The following is a 16,404-nucleotide window of genomic DNA, read 5'->3' as shown; positions in this document are numbered from 1 at the left end:
CCTCCATCTTTGGAAGTGTGGACTTGCTGTTAAAGTTTTATATCAGCACTGTCTATAATTTTACTTGTATGCCTGTGAAGCAGAGTGTGAATCAGAAGGACAGAAGAGACCATATACAGGTTCACCCTCAGCATGGCGACCATCCCCCCCCCTCCTCACAGTGGAGATGCCTCTGAGGTTGAGGGCAGAATGGATGATGAAGCCCCAGGGTTTCCAGATAGCTGGCTGAGAAGAATTTTCCCCTAAGTCTAGCTGGTGGTGGAAAGTGCTGTCAAGTCACAGCTGACGTATGGCAACCCTTACTTATGGTTTTCCAGCCAAAAGACTTTCAGAGGTGCTTTGCCATTGCCTGCTTCTATGTCATACTTTTGGTATTTCTCGGTGGTCTCCCATTCAAATACTAGCCAGGGCCGACCCTGTTTAGCTTCCTAGTCTGGGCTATCCAGATCAGGGTAAGTCTAGCTAGACTAGTCATTTCTACGTTGATTGATTGGTGTAGTTGTACTAATTCTTAGCCTAACTGGATGCCTTTCTAGCTCATGCTTAGAAATCTGCAATGATAAAACTTCCCTAGGCAACTTGTCCCATTGCATAACAGTTATGATAGCTGGGAGATGTTGTAACTTCTATCTTGATAGCTTTATGAAAAGAGAGAAAGGGCATTTCTAAGGAAATGGCCCTGTTAGCACCTCATTACATGTCAGCATTATTGAGCAGTGTTATCCGTGGATTGGTGCAGAGAGGCTGAGGGGCTCTTTTACCATGCAGTCTGCAGGCCTGTTACCAAGTCCCCAGGTAACAATACCTGCATTTATGTATTTATTTGTTTATCATTTTTTTCCAGTTGCTTTTCCAGACACAAGATAATGTGTAACAAACAGTAAAAGCTGCAAGAGTAGAAGGAGCAGCAAACACACAAACACACCCCACAGGTCAACAAACTCTGATAAGCACATCAGTAAATGTTTTTTTTTAACTTGATCAACCTGTCAAAACCAACTATGGAGGCAGCCGGTCTGAGCTTTTGGAGGGAGGAAGATCCAGTGGTGGAGGCATTACAAATCAATAGGTAAATTCTACATGTCTCAAACAGTGGCTGAGAATAATCAGGTCCTCTTTGCTAACTTTATCTCAAGACAATTTATTATATACGAACACGGATTTGAAGGACAGAAAGAATTGACCTAATGTATTCCAAGATGTTCCAAGCACAGGGGGCTTTGGTTCGTATCATCAAAGATGAGAAATATGAGGGTGCATCGTCTTTCCTTGGAGGAAGAGATGTATACACCCACCTGTCATCTTTCCCTCATGTGCAGTGATCTCCTGCAACCTTTTGTGCCAGAAAAGGTCTCTCCCTTGAAAAGTTTTCTCAGTTAGCTTCAGAATTTGGGATACGAAATTCAAGAGAACAACCTTTTGAACAAGAAAATTTGTTTTACATAGTTATGACTATTGACGTAACTCTTTTAAAAGAAACATATGATAATAAGATAAATTGATGCAGGATGGGTCTGTCAGTGACTTAGCAAAGAGGCCTAAGCTGCAAAGGAGAATGGGCCGAATTATTCAAGGGAGTCTCAAGACCTTTGGAGGTGAGAGTGGTAGATCAGAAGAGAGTGTTATATATTCCTGATACATAGTAATATATATAACGACAAAAAGACAGAATGGAGCAAGGCCATGGAAAGCTTTAACATTAAGAACAGTGAACTTGATTTGGATCTGTTGTAGGATATTGAGCAAGGGGCTGCGTAGTGTCTGAGTGATAACAGAGGAGAATCACTTTGGTAGTGACATTCATTCTAGATAGAGAGGAGAAGAGGAAGATGTGATAGAAGTGTGATACTTTAATTGTTTTACTCTGTTGTGATCTGCCTGGAGCCTGCTTGTGGGGGACAGTGGGATAGAAATATGATTAAATAAATAAATAAACAAGGGAAGCCTGGATAGCGGGTTGCAATAGCCAAGGCAAGAGATGACCAATGTATGAACTAGAGTTTTGACTGAGTTCTCCCTCCGAGGTGGAGGGCATCTTGGGTGATTCCCACCATCCTATTAGGGAGAGGCAGGAACAATTTTTTCTTCCTCTTCCTGTGTGGCTTGGGAACACCCACTTCTTCATTTCCTTTCCTGCCTCTACAGGGAGAGGTTGTTGTAGGCTCTGCCTCCAACTTAATTAGCTCCTAACACGCACTTTTACCTCTATTTCTTTTTTAAATTCTTTTTCCTACTGTTAATCTTCCTCTTCTAACTTAATTCTTTTAAAAAATCTATTTCTATTTAATTCTATTCGTTCTACTTCTGTCCACTAGAGGGAGTTCGGAGGCGGCTAAAAGGCCTTTGGAAGTAGCTGTAGAACTCCCTCTCCTTTCCCTTTTGCTCCAACGATGCCGAGAGGAGCACAAGATGGCTTCCTCTCAAGCCGGAGAGCGATGCCGCGATTGTGGAGATGCCCAGGAACGCCTCCAGAGCCGGCATGACCTGTAGGCTTGCTGTGGCTACCAGCAACGACCCCGAGTTGAGCGGGGAGAAAAAGGCGAGGAAGCAATGTCACACAGAAGACTTCGCTGGAGAGCAATCTCTTTGTCCCTCTACTGCCAGCGGCGGTTATCTTGGTGACACGTTTTTGGGCGGGAAACTTTCGGACGCCTTCTCAACACGCGCCCATGGGCTCTCCGTTACCAGATGCCAATCTCCAGGCAGGAGATGGAGGCGAATCCGCATCGCTCAATAGAGCACTGGCTGAGGAAACTAGAAGACTACAACTGGGTAATGTACCCCTGTATGCTGGAAATTCCAACCCTCAGGGCTTTTGTGAGTCCATGAAGCGAGCTATGAGGGAAGAATTTTTTAATTTTTGCTGCATGGGGGATCTAGCCGTAGCTACCTCCCCCGCAATTTCCCCAGTTCCAACTCACATGGACTGCCCCACAGACAGACCATTGGGGGAAGTTGGCCTACCAAGGCTGACAGGAAGCAGATCCCCAGAGACTTTTACTCTGATTCAGAGAGAGAACAGTCCCCAGAACCTGATCATCTATGGGGAGACAGGTGAATTTCCTTCTGATTGGGGGGGGGGTGTTTGAGGACATCAGCTAGGCTCCTAAAGTTGAGGATTTCAATATCTTCTCTCTAAATCTTTGTCAGCATTCATGATTCCTCCTCTGGTCAGCCCTGGTATTACTCCTAGAAATAAATCCAAGGGCATGGAGGAGTTTCCCCCAGATATGCTACGTCTGAAAACGTTTTTTCCATTTCCCGAGTTCCCTGAGAGACAACTGTAAGCTGAATGGGCTAAGCCCATCTCCAATAGACAGGCCCCTGGGTTTGTTAGAAAATTGTATGATTTACCCTCTTGTGCTAATGAGATGTTACAGGTCACTCTAGTGGATACACCAGTGACAGCACTCCAGTTCTTTGGTCTTCTCCCAGAGGATGCCTATGGCTCCGTACAAGACAACCTGAACAAGAAAATAGATGTGGGACTTAAAAGGTTGCATGAAGCCACAGCAATGGCCATCAAGGCTTCAGCTGCAGCCACCATTGTCACCAGGGTCGTCTTAGTCTGGTTCAGAGAATTCACTCAACTCTTTTCAGAGAACAATAAGAGATTGCTGGAGGTAGCAACGAGAATGTTGAAGGCTTCAGCATTCGTGACTGACGCTCCCTGGATGCTCTTACCTTCTCTTCCAGAGCCATGTCTTCGGCGGTGGTGTCCAAAAGAGGGTTCTGGTTGTGAGCCTGGCCAGTTGATTTACAGTCTAAGTCCTTTGTGATGGCTTACCCCTTCCAAATGGAGAAGCTGTTTGGAGATCACCCAGGAGATTCTCCACACTACACAAGGATCTCAAGGAAAGGTCCATAACCTTTGCTGCTCTACAACGCCTTCTAGACATTGGGCGGTGGAACCAGTGCCAGATGATCAAAAGGGCCAGGGGGTCTATACCATATTTTTTACAGTGCCCAAGAAAAATGGTGATTGGAGAGTCATTCTAGGCCTAAAATTCGTTAATAGGTTCATCAATTTGAGACGCTTCCGTATGGAGACCCTCAACTCCATAACTCAGGTGTTGCAGCCCAGAGAATTCCTTGCCTCCTTGGATCTCACGGAGCCATACCTACACATTCCGATCCGGCCACAACACAGAAGGTTCCTGAGATTCTGTGTAAAGAGGCACTTCAGGACATTCAGGACACGATCAGTTCTCTACAATCTCACGGTTTTCTCATCAACCGAGACAAGAGCTCATTGGTGCAGTCCCAGACACTGGAACATCTAGGGATGCTGATAGACACCAGGAAATCCACTCTCTTCCTACCAGATGACAAGATCTTGAAGACCAAGCAGGCGGTGAACCTCCTCATAGACCATTCCTCACCATCTATACTGACCTTAACCAAAGGGATGGGTCTTCTGATCTCCAATTTAGATGCGGTGCACTGGGGAAGACTGTGTACAAGGTCCCTACAGCTCTTCCTTCGACTGTGTCACCTACAGATCATGGAGAAGCAGGATGTTCCTTTTCAGCTACCCATGTCTGTGAGAGACGCCCTACGGTGGTGAACAGGAGATTCCGACCTCCGGCAGGGGAAGAAATATGTCCACGACAATGAACTGCAACTGCTTACAGATGCCAGTCTGCAAGGCTGGGGAGTGACCTTAGCCAAGAACCCAACTCAGGGACGTTGGTCTCGCAGAGAGTTCCTTCTATCAATCAGTGTTTTGGAGCTCAGGCTTGTTCATCTGGCTCTTCTACATTTCAGCAACGAAGTAAAGAACCACCACATATTAGTGCGGACAGGCAACGTGTCTGCCAAGACGTATGTAAACTACCAGTGGGGTTCCAGGTCATCCTTCCTCCACAAGGTAGCATTGATGTTATTCTCCTGGGCAGAGAAGCATCTAGCCTCAATCAGAGCTGAGCACATCAGAGGACTGGACAATACCGCGGCGGATTGGCTCAGCAGACAGATGATCCACCCAGAAGATTGGATGCTGAACAAGAAAACCTTCAACTGAATGTTACAGCATTTCGAGACACCAATAGTGGTCCTATTCACCTTGCATCAGAACCATCAACTACCCAGAATTTTCTCAAGGTTCCATCATGATAGGGCCGAAGCTACAGAAGCTGTGACCACCCCGTGGCCCAATGGTCTACTTTATGCCTTCCCTCCAATTCCCATTCTGCCAAAGGTCCTGAGAAGGATGAAACATCAGAGGGCTACAGTTTTCCTCACAAATCCGTGGTGGCCTCGATGTCACTGGTTCTTGACCCTACAGCAGCTGTCTGAGATACCTCCGCCACGCCTACCAGTTTCCCTGGACATATTCATCCAGGGTCCAGTATGGCATCCGAACCCAGAGTGTCTACTTCTGACCGCATGGAGCTTGAACGGTCATCTTACCTAGAGCTTGGCTATTCTCCAAGCGTGACTGAAATAATTCTCGCCTCCAGAAAGGATTCTACTATTAGGATATATAATACCACTTGGAAGGCCTTTCACAGGTGGTGCAGGAGAAAGTCTGTTGATACCATGAACCCTCCTATGCATTCCATTCTGGAATTCCTGAATGATGGCTTCAAATCAGGACTGAAACCAACAACCCTTAGAGAGCAGGTCGCAGCCCTGAATTTGATACTCCCTTGGGCTAAGGGATGTTCGTTGTCCACACATCCACACGTACGTAGGTTTCTGAGACGTGCAGCACTGCGCAATCCTCCACCAGTATACAGGTTCTCTACCTGGAGACTACATACATTTCTATCTAAGCTCACCAAGACCCCGTTTGAGCCCATCCAAAATGTGCCTCTGAAATGGCTGTGCTTGAAAACCTTATTCCTGGTGGCAGTCACTTCTGCCAGACATGTATCAGAGACTGGAGCTCTCTCTGTAACATCCAGGTCTTCTGTCTTTCATAAAGACAAAGTTGTTCTTCGCATGGATCAGACCTTCGTTGCAAAAGTTGCCTCACGATTTCATAGATTTCCAGAAATATACCTACCATCTTTCTGCCCTGATCCAAAACATTTGAGGGAGAAGGCCTGGCACACCTAGTCTTTCACAGGTCCTTCAAGGCCTGCCTGGTACGCACTGCTGGCATCAGGAAAACCAAAGCAATGTTCATCAACATCTCACCACCGAATATGAGGAACAGGATGTCCAAGTCCGTTATTAGTTCTGCCATCAAGTCATGCATCGTAGAAGGTTACAAGTCTCTTAATCTGGAAGTCCCAGTGGGGATTTCTGCCTATTCCATCAGAAGCACATCCACCAATGCAGCGTTGGCCTAGAATGCTTCAATTGAAGAGGTATGCCGAGCTGCTACCTGGTCCTCCATAGCTACTTTTGTGAGGCACTACAAACTGAACGTATATGACTCAGCTGAGGCCTCCTTCGGAAGAAGAGTACTGCAACACATCGTACAAGAGGAGAGCAGTCTCCCACCCAGGGTGTAAAATACTGCTTTGTAAGTACACAAGATGTCCTCCGCCTCAGAGGGAGAACGACCCTTGGCACTTACCATGAGGGGTCCTTCTACTCTGAGGAGAGGAGGACATCTTACCCTTCCCAATTTTTTCTGCGCTCTCCTCCTTCTCCTTACTGGCCTTCTGGAGGTATGTCTCTTCTTCCTTTCTTTCAGAGGTTCCTTTTGTCTGTACATAGTTTATTCAGGGAGTACGGTCGCGTTCTACCCTTGTTCCTAGCACTAACTTACCTATGTTTGTAGTTTATTTTTGTTTCAGTAGTAGGAAATAGTGTTTTTTCCAGTACTGCTGCTGGGAGTCACCTGAACTGAAGAAGTGGGTGTTCCCCAGCCACATAGGAAGAGGAAGAAAAAATTGTTCCTGCCTCTCCCTGATAGGACGGTGGGAATCACCCAAAATGTCCTTTCATCAGAGTAGAAGGACCCCTCACGGTAAGTGCCAAGGGTCGTTTTGGCCACTGTGCGACAGAGTGTTGGACTGGATGGGCCATTGGCCTGATCCAACATTGGCTTCTCTTATGTTCTTATATAATGAGAACAGCCCTGTTGGATCAGACCAGTGTTGCATCTAATCAGCATCCTATCTCACACTGTGGCCAACCAGTTATTCTGGAGGGCCAACAACAGGGCATGGAGACCAAAGCCTACCCCTCATGTTGCCTCCTGGCACTGGTATTGAGAAATTTACTGCCTCTCACCATAGCTAGTAGCCATTAATAGACCTGTCCTCCTTATATCTGTCTAATCCCCCTTTAAAGCCTTGTATGCTTGTAGCCTCTGGTAGGAAGTTCCATTTGCTTAATTTACATGCTGCCCACAATTCACTTGATATAATCTGAGATTTGTTATATGGGTCTGGTTCATATAGTGAGACAATTGATCTGTGTTGCTCAGTGTTGCCTATTCTGACTGGCAAATTCTCTGCAAGGCAAAGGCCTCTCCCAGTCCTACTACCTGCACCTGTTTTATCTGGGGACTGAATTGGGGTCTTGTGCATGCAGATGTATTTCACTATTGAGTGTTGGCCCATTCCCAATAAGTGTGTGTGTGTTTGAGGCAGTTAGAATACCAGGTGCCATCAGGAGGTCCATCAGTGGGGCCAGGACGCGTCTCTCACTGTCGCCCCCGAAGCACCAAGAATACAGTGCATCACTTACCCCAGACTGAGAGTTTCTGTCTATACCTTGTGGCTAATAGCCACTGATGGATCTCTGCTCCATATCTTTATCTAATTCCCTCTTGAAGCTGTCCATGCTTGTAGCCATCAGCACAGTGAATTCCATGTGTTAATCACTCTTTGGGTGAAGAAGTACTTTCTTTTATCTAATCTAACCTGACTGCTCAGCAATTTTATTGCGTGCCCACAAGTTCTTGTATTGTGAGAAAGGGAGAAAAGTACGTCTTTCTTGACCTGCTCTATCCCTGAAATCTTATAAACCTTGATCATGTCACCCCTCAGCTATCGTTTCTCCAAGCTAAAAAGCCCCAAGCGCTTTAACCTTTCTTCATAGGGAAAATGTTCCAACCATTTTATCATTCTAGTTGCCCTTTTCTGCACTTTTCCCAATGCTATAATATCCTTCTTGAGGTGTGGTGATCAGAACTGTACACACAGTATTCCAAATGAGGTCACATCATTAATTTATACAGGGCATTATGATACTGGCTGATTTGTTTTTAATTCCCTTCCTAATAATCCCCAGCATAGTGTTGGCCTTTTTATTGCAGTCGCACACTGTCTCGACATTTTCAGTGAGTTATCTACTACGACTCCAAGATCTCTCTCTCGGTCAGTCTCCGCCAGTTCGGACCCCATCAGTGTGTATTTATAGTTAGGATTTTTGGCCTCAATGTGCATCACGTTGCACTTGGGCACACTGAACCCCGTTTGCCATGTTGACGCCCGCTTGCCCATCCTCGACAGATCCCTTTGGAGTGCCTCACAATCCTCCCTGGTTTTTACCACCCTGAACAATTTTGTGTCATCTTCAAATTTAGCCAATTCACTGCTTACTCCTAACTCCAAATCATTAATAAACAGGTTAAAAAGCATCAGACTCGGTACCGATCCCTGTGGTACCCCACTGCTTACTACCCTCCACTGTGAAAATTGTCCATTTTCACTCTCTGTTTCCTATGAATTAGCCAGTTTTTGATCCACAAGAGGACTTGTCCTTTTATCCCATGACTATTAAGCTTACTTAGTAGCCTTTGATGAGGAACTTTATCAGAAGCTTTCTGGAAGTCAAGGTAAACAACATCTGTTGGGTCCTCCTTGTCCACATGTTTGTTGACCCCCTCAAAGAACGCTAACAGGTTAGTGAGACAAGATCTTCCCTTACAGAACCCACGCTGAGTCTGCCTCAATAGTTTTTGTTTATTAATGTGCCTACTAATTCTTTTCTTAATAACAGTTTCCACCAACTTACCTGGTATTGATGTCAGACTGACTGGCCTGTAATTTCCCGGATCTCCTCTGGGACCATTTTTAAAGATGGGAGTGACATTAGCTACCTTCCAGTCCTCAGGAATGGAGGCAAATTTTAATGAAAGATTACATATTTTTGGTCAGGAGATCCACAAGTTCACATTTGAGTTCTTTCAGAACTCTCGGATGTATGCCATCGGGGCCTGGTGATTTATCATTTTTTAAGTTGTCTATCAGTCGTAGGACCTCCTCCCTCGTCACCTCAATCTGACTCAGGTCTTTCAACTCCCCTCCCGAAATCAGCGGTTCTGGAGTGGGCAAGCACCTCCAATCTTCCACAGTGAAGGCAGAAGCAAAAAACGCATTCAGCTTTTCAGCCATTTCCCTTTCATCCTTCAGTACTCCTTTTACCTGTTTCATCAGATGGTTGAATATGACATGACAACAATTCTTTTAAAAAGGGCAGTATGAATATATTCATTCATTTATATATTTATACCCCACCTTTCTCCCCAATGAAGACCCAAAGCAACTTAAAACACTGTTCTCAGCTCCTCCATTTTTGGAGGTTAGGCTGAGAGAGGATGACTTGCACGAGGTCACACAGCAAGCTCCTATGGCAGAGTGGGGATCTGAATCTGTCTTCCAGATCGTAGTTGGTCACTCGAACTACTACACCATGATGCATAACTATGCTACATCGCTTTATGGAGAGTGTACAAGTAGCAACTACAACAACCATCTTCATAAAGGGTTCTGTAATTGACAGGAATGGATCTTGGTTGTTGGGCTTTTGATACATTCTTGAAATAGCCTTTTTCTCAGCAGCTCCCCACAACAGTGACACAATAGTTACATTTCTGCTGGCCAAACTCACACTGGGATTCTCAGAGGCTAAGACTTCTTCACTGAGCACAGCTCATTGCCATTCCCTGGGCATCCAGTATATGCTCCCCCTGCACTTTCAGATGTGTTATTCTCCCCCCTTACTCGGGTCCCAATTTCACACTACACACGAAAAAATGAACATCCAATTTTTGGCTACTTTGTGACAGAATGTTGGACTGGAGGGGCCATTGGCCTGATCCAACATTGGCTTCTCTTATGGTCTTACCATATCCCAGAAAGCAGTGGATAAGAGGGACTCGTGATAGGATTTGCTTCACCGTGTGCCTTGTCACCTTCCCACATGAGCCATGCAGTCAGTCTGCAGGTCATCTCACAGGTTGCATTAGAGAGTTATAAGGTACCAGAAGATATTTTAGTATGATGTACAGCCTTAGAACACACATATTTAGTCTGTGTCACAAAAGAGCACAACTTCTGGTTTTCCAGTTTATAGCTGGGTTGGCAGGAATAGGCAGGGCTGCAAATAGGTTGCTGAGTGCAAGATGCTGAGCATTTAAAAAACAAGCTTCTGTATACATGGTTGAAGAGAAAAACCTGGAAAATGTTTGATAATTTAAACAGGAGGTCTTAGAAAGATTTACATTCCTGTGGAATGTTCTTTTTTCCTCTGGATGGTGGCCAGGGAGAAGTAAGGCTGATGAGGAATGCAGTTCCCAGGTTGTAGAGAGGAAGCTGCTTTTCTAGCCTGGAAAGGAAGAATACAAATGCTGGAGAGAGCAAGCACCTTGCTGCTTAGATGCTCATGTGTACACAGGTGTATCCTGAGGCCCAGGCCAGCAGTGTCCAATATCATCACATAGTGACAAAGGCCATGAGGAGAAGCATGGGAGGGGCCATAATTTTAGAGCCAGAGCATCAGTTTTGCTCGGGTTTAATCTGGTATCTGGGAAAGACCTTTGCACAGGCCCAGCTGCCAATGCCTCTGCAGGCCTACACTTACCAGGCTCCTTCTAAACCTTAGTGTTAGGGTTGCCTAATCCATGATGTCGTGCTTCACACGATGCTGAGGGATTTAAAAAAACATTTCCTTGTGCCACTGATCAGAGCAGTGGTGGGCAACAGGAGCAGGGTACTACCCACCCGCACTGGAGGAATGGGACCCCCTACCTTGCATGGCTTGGCCACTTTCTGCGACACAGTCTGATTTGCCTCACTGGCAACATTTGAGCCTCAGATTTTAGTCAGACTGATTCTTTAAACCGCAAGATATAACTATAGCAAATTAAACAACCCAGGTGATGGCTGATATTCATTTATACATTTATTTAAATAGACAACAACATTTAAATCTCAGAAATCTTTTCCTTCTCTGAGCACAGCGAGTACCTGCTCAAACAATACTCCGGCAAGTCCCCAAGATATCCAAATGCCACAGTTGTGAGGTAACGTTGACTATGCCTAAGTAGCCTCACTATAGAGGCTTTGAGAATGGTTGGCATAGGGCATCAGAGACGGTGATGGGATGCGAGGGGAGGAAAGGTAAGTAGAGCCCAAGAATAGAATGGGAAGGCCGGTGGGGAAAGGAGCTCAGAACTGCTTCACTCACATGTAGGCGCTTCTATAGGATGTGAGGTAGACTTCTACTTTCAGTTTGACTTAAATGAGATATATGTCTCTCGTTCCCTGAAGGAGCTCAGGGAGCATACATAGTTCTTCCCGCCTCCATTTTGATATCAGAGGCTAGCAACACTATGAGATAAGTCCTAACCTATCTCCATGAGAGAGACTGATTGGCCCAAGATCACCCAGTGAGTTTCATGGCCAAGCGGGGATCTTGAACCTGGGTTTTCCCCATCCTAGTCTGACTTTTTGACCCCTGTGCCACGCTGGTTTTGGTTCAATTGGTCCTCTTCCAAAGGCCATCTGGGTGGTCCAGCCTTAACCAGTGATTGCCTCACATTGAAATTCCTGTGCAAATCATTCTCAGCTTCTCCTGATAGGGCATAACTTATTTCACTGAGAGGCAGGCATGGATTCCACCCATTATATTAGTCTTGCATCTGAGTGCTCGTTTTGTATTCAAGGCCCCTGATAAGCACATGCTGCTGAGTTCCTGCGCAAAATGGATGTGTATAGGCCTCAGTGCTCTGTCTGCCCTTCCTCCTGACAGACTGAAGCCTGGATTTGGACCTCGGGGGCAGGGAACATGTCCTCCCCCCCCCCCCATTGAAAAGGTGACATTTCATGGCAGGGGCCAGCCAGGGATGGGAGAAGAAGCATGTGGCATGTAGCTTATCAGAGATGCTTGTGTGCCCTGAGAACTGTTCATTTCAAAGCTGAGGCACCCACTGACTACTATAGCGAAGATCTGTGAATAGAAGTTATCACTTCAGGGTATAATTCAAAATCAACCCCCAGGCAGTTGGTATCTTTCCCCCAAACGGTCTGTGCAGTCCCTTCCATGCATATTTGTGTCCCCCACACATGGGTGTGTGTGTTTCACCTCTAGGCAACAGGTTAAGAGAAGTGGTTATTAATTACAGAATCGAAGGCCAGCCCCCGTCCCATCACCAGCCCCCACCTTGGAACATTGAGCGGTTTATCCAGTGGCCGGTTGGGAAAAGTGCTAGGACGAAGTCAATATAAAACTAATTCTCTTTTCTTTGCAAAGAAATGAGGTGTGTGGCAGTAATGTAATTGCAGATAATGAGGTAGGTTATTCTTAATGTTCTGTCCACCTGCTGTCAGCACCATCTGAAATACCTGAATACATGAGGATTTCAGAGACCTCCCCACCGTGACCATATGGAGGGGTATTGGGAAAGAGGGACGTAACTCAAAAACTGAAGCTGGTACAAAATGAAGCTGCCCCCTCTTGATCGGTGTCAGATGGGCACAAGTAAAGATGCTGGTTTCAGACTTTGATGACCTGGGACCGGCCTGTTTGAAGGACTGCCTCTCCCTGTATTGACCTGCTTCCATCTTGGGCCTGACATGGCCTGTTGGTGATGTCTTTCTTTATAGAGGTGAATTTCATCTCCACAAGACTGAGAAGCTTTTTGGTTTCAGCTAGATTCAAGTAGCACCTTAGAGACCAACAAGATTTGGGGGGGGGGGTAATAACTCTCTTGAAAGTTTATTCCCCCCCAAATCTTGTCGGTCTCAAAGGTGCTCCTGGACTTGAATCTAGCTGTTCTACTGCAGACTAACGTGGCTGCCCCCTGAAACCTTGATTTTTTGGTCTCAGTGGTTGTCTACGCCCTTTGGAATGGCCTTCCAGAAGAGGTTTGTGGTGTGTTCCTTCACTGGCTAGGTTAGCGAAACATTATAAAGCAGACTTATGTCCGCAGGTTTGGGGTAATTAAGATCTCTTTTTTTGTGCTGCCTTTCTGTACAGCACAGACCCCTGCACAGTTTCTGGTTTTTATTTTAGGTGGACTGGAGTAGAGTGTTCCCTCCTTCAGAGGGGCAGCTGTATACAGTGCAACTTCTGTGGGTACCTGTGATGTTGTATTGAAGTTATTGTAGTTTTATTTTGTAAGATACTTTGTGCAAAGATGACATGATAAAACCTCAATTTTATTCTCCATTCTGGATTCTCCCCCCCCCATGTTTCCAACTAGCATTCTGTCTGTCAAACTTGGAAGAGAATTGTTAGTCCCTTAGGTGATCAGCATCTCTTGTTGTATTGGGAGTGTGCTATTTTTTTAACTAAATGTGCTATTGTACTGATTGCCACAGGATGCAGTGTGAGTATGTACACACATGCAGTGGCTGTACTTGGTTGGTATTAGAGGTTGGATCCAGATTAATGGGGTATTTCCCCCAATTCCCCCTTCCCATAGCAGACCCTTCTCATGTTGTTCTTCTGAGTGTCCCAAACAGCATTTCATGGAGATTAGTGGGTCCGGGGGGGGGGGGGAGCAGGGAAGTTCTGTTCTGCTGGTGGAAAAATTTTATCTGGATCCAGCCCTGAAATTCTGAGAGGTAACTGCAATATCGTTGGGCCTGATTCTTATAAATAATCAGCTACAAAGTTTCAGTCGTCTACGTGGAAAATTGCTCATTGGGGTGAATAGATTCTTGAGAAGAGCATCTTTGTGCATTGGTGCAGCTGGGACTGAAGAACTGACATTTGAGAGACAGGTGGGGGAACGTGCTTGGGCAAGTGTTGCATGTGACTTGGATCTGGCCTGCCAGACAGTGCATAATAACTTGCCAATCCCTCAGCATTAGAAATGGTACAAGTAGTGCCCTATTTGAATAGGGTTTCTTAATCTACCAGGATTTATGCTGCCCACCATTTTTGCAATATGTGATATGTTAATGAAAGGAATGGGATGAGTTGAGGCAGGAAGCTCTGAACAGGAAACTGTGTCACGAAGGAGATGAAGCTGTGTGCAGAGAAGAAAACCCAATGATTGGGAAGCTCCCCTCCTAAGTATCCCCTGTGCTTTTTATGGCTATATTATTAACTGCTAATATAGGATTTTTAGGTGACCATCCAGCATGCAAGTGTATGTGCCTATGTCCCCCTGAAAAATAAAATGACATTTGCAAATGTGCAGCTCTTCAGCACTGGACTGCAGCTTTAGTGAGCAAAATGCTTTGTGATATTTTTTTCATTTATCCAGAAAACAACCCTGAGAAATGCATTTCAGATTTGTTGCTTACTGTCCCATTAGATATCTTCATATGTCTATGTTTCCTGAACATACATGCTCGCTCTTTTCAGAACTCCAGGCCAGGTTTTTTAATGCATTTTTCTTCAAAAACACTGAATTTATGTAGCTGCACCCTGTATCCTTTTAACATTTGATGCATTTGGCTGAAAAAGGCAGGGAAGTCTTGGGGTGGTGGTGGCTGTCATTCATCGCGGTCATGGAATAGCTGGGTTCCAAGATTGCGATCAGGCGAAGTCCTGCGAAAAGAAACTGCCAAAGAAGTTATTATAACTATGTGAATGGGTACAAAACTACAAATTTACCCTGAGATTTTTTAAAAGTTGAAAGCCTGAATGATGAGAAAGATAGCAAAGAAATCTGGGCAACAGGAGGCTTCTGTCCAGATCAGGCCAGTTGTTTCATTAAAATATGTGTACAAAACAAAAAAACCCAAGAAACAAAGCCAGGAAGCAAGTCTGCAGAAATAGTAAACAGATCACAGGTTGTAGTTTGGCCAGTATTATGGAAAATCACCTGAAAAGCTACTAAGGGATGCACTGTTAGGCTGGGAAGCTAGTTAGGCATCTTAGTTCCCCATAGTGAGCTTGAATTTTGAACTCCAAATCCCGGATCCTGTTCCCAACGACATCACTTGTATTGCACTGGCTCTTTGCCTTAATGAGCATTATGCCCCAATATCTGGAAATATGCTGGGGCTTTTTAAACTTACATTTCAGCACTTCGAAAGGCATGCGGGAGGGGCTTACTTGTCCTCAGACCCATGGACACCATCACGTCTACTTTGGCCCTTAGGGGGACATGACATGAAGGTGGCCAGTGGAATGCTGGGAGACAGAGACTGACCAGAAGTACAAACCCCCCATCCCATGGGCAGTGGAGGGTTGCTCCTGGGCACACTTGTGCTTCCTCAGCTATGCAGGAATCACCCAGTAACTCATCATTTACCCAGCTGGGTCAGGATGATGGATTTCACTCTGCCACTGATTATTAGCAAATAGCAAAGCAGCAAAAGTAGGAGTTATGACAAGACAGAAAACATTCTTATTTGTAGTTGTACCTGCATAGCTTTGAGTTGCTGTTACTGGCACTGAGGGCGTGATGCGTCATATTGGTAACATATTGGATGCGTTATATTGGTAACAAAGAGAAGCTGGATACACGGCCGCCAGCCCAGTGAATGTCCTCCCCCACCCCCAGTGCTGGGAGCTGTTGTACAAAGAGAGCCATGATATTATTCATTAACAGGAATCTGCCATTCCAGCAGTGACAAATGGCCTCTCGCTGCCTCTGCATCAGCTCCTGTACAGACCATAAAGCATGGGGACAGCTTAAATATGGACCTGCTCAGCACAGGCCACTGGGTGATCTGTCTTGGTGGCTATAATGCAGGTGCAGCCAGCTTCCTTTCCAAATGAGCACATTTCCCAAGGCCAGGCATGTACGCTAGTTAGTTCCAACATCTCTTTGGGATTTCAAGGTATATTGTTTCAACAAGTATAACTAGCCTCCCCCATGTCATCTCTTACACAGGCCTCATCATTCCGACTTGTTGCTGCATGTGCTGAGATCAGAATCTGCAGACTTCATTGCATGTGGGCAGAGCTGGCTGTACGTTTTATATACCCAAGTTGGGGCTAGGTTGCTGCTTCTCCCAGATAGCCTTGTTGTCCTTCACCCCTTGCAGCCAGCTGCTGGCATGGAGATGATTAAACCTTTAGCCTCGTCTTCACTGCAAGATGCTGTAGGTAGTTCAAGTTAGAGCATGGGAGGGGCATTGTTCGGCTAAAAAATATTTATTGCTCCTAAATGGCATCTGAACTTCACTGCTTGATCATTACATGAGGACAGTCTTACGTTAGGGTCAGCACAAGAGTCAGATCACACAGCAGGAAATGGCCCCTGATTTTGATGGAGTTTGGCAACAGCTCTTCATCCCCAATCAAGGAATG

At 45.6% G+C, this 16,404-nt stretch overlaps 1 protein-coding gene across 2 annotated transcripts in view; it reads left to right on the top strand.

The window, feature by feature from the left end:
- Window positions 1–16,404, top strand: part of ERI3 (ERI1 exoribonuclease family member 3) — a 315,640-nt gene that overhangs the window by 285,829 nt on the left and 13,407 nt on the right. The gene's annotated exons all lie outside the window — the stretch shown is intronic.

This window comes from Gekko japonicus, unplaced genomic scaffold (genome assembly GCF_001447785.1).
Source record: "Gekko japonicus isolate JY-2015 unplaced genomic scaffold, Gekko_japonicus_V1.1 scaffold117, whole genome shotgun sequence".
NCBI classification, from domain to species: domain Eukaryota; kingdom Metazoa; phylum Chordata; class Lepidosauria; order Squamata; family Gekkonidae; genus Gekko; species Gekko japonicus.
The sequence above is the reverse complement of the archived record's forward strand: the minus strand, read 5'-3'. Positions and strand labels throughout refer to the sequence as shown.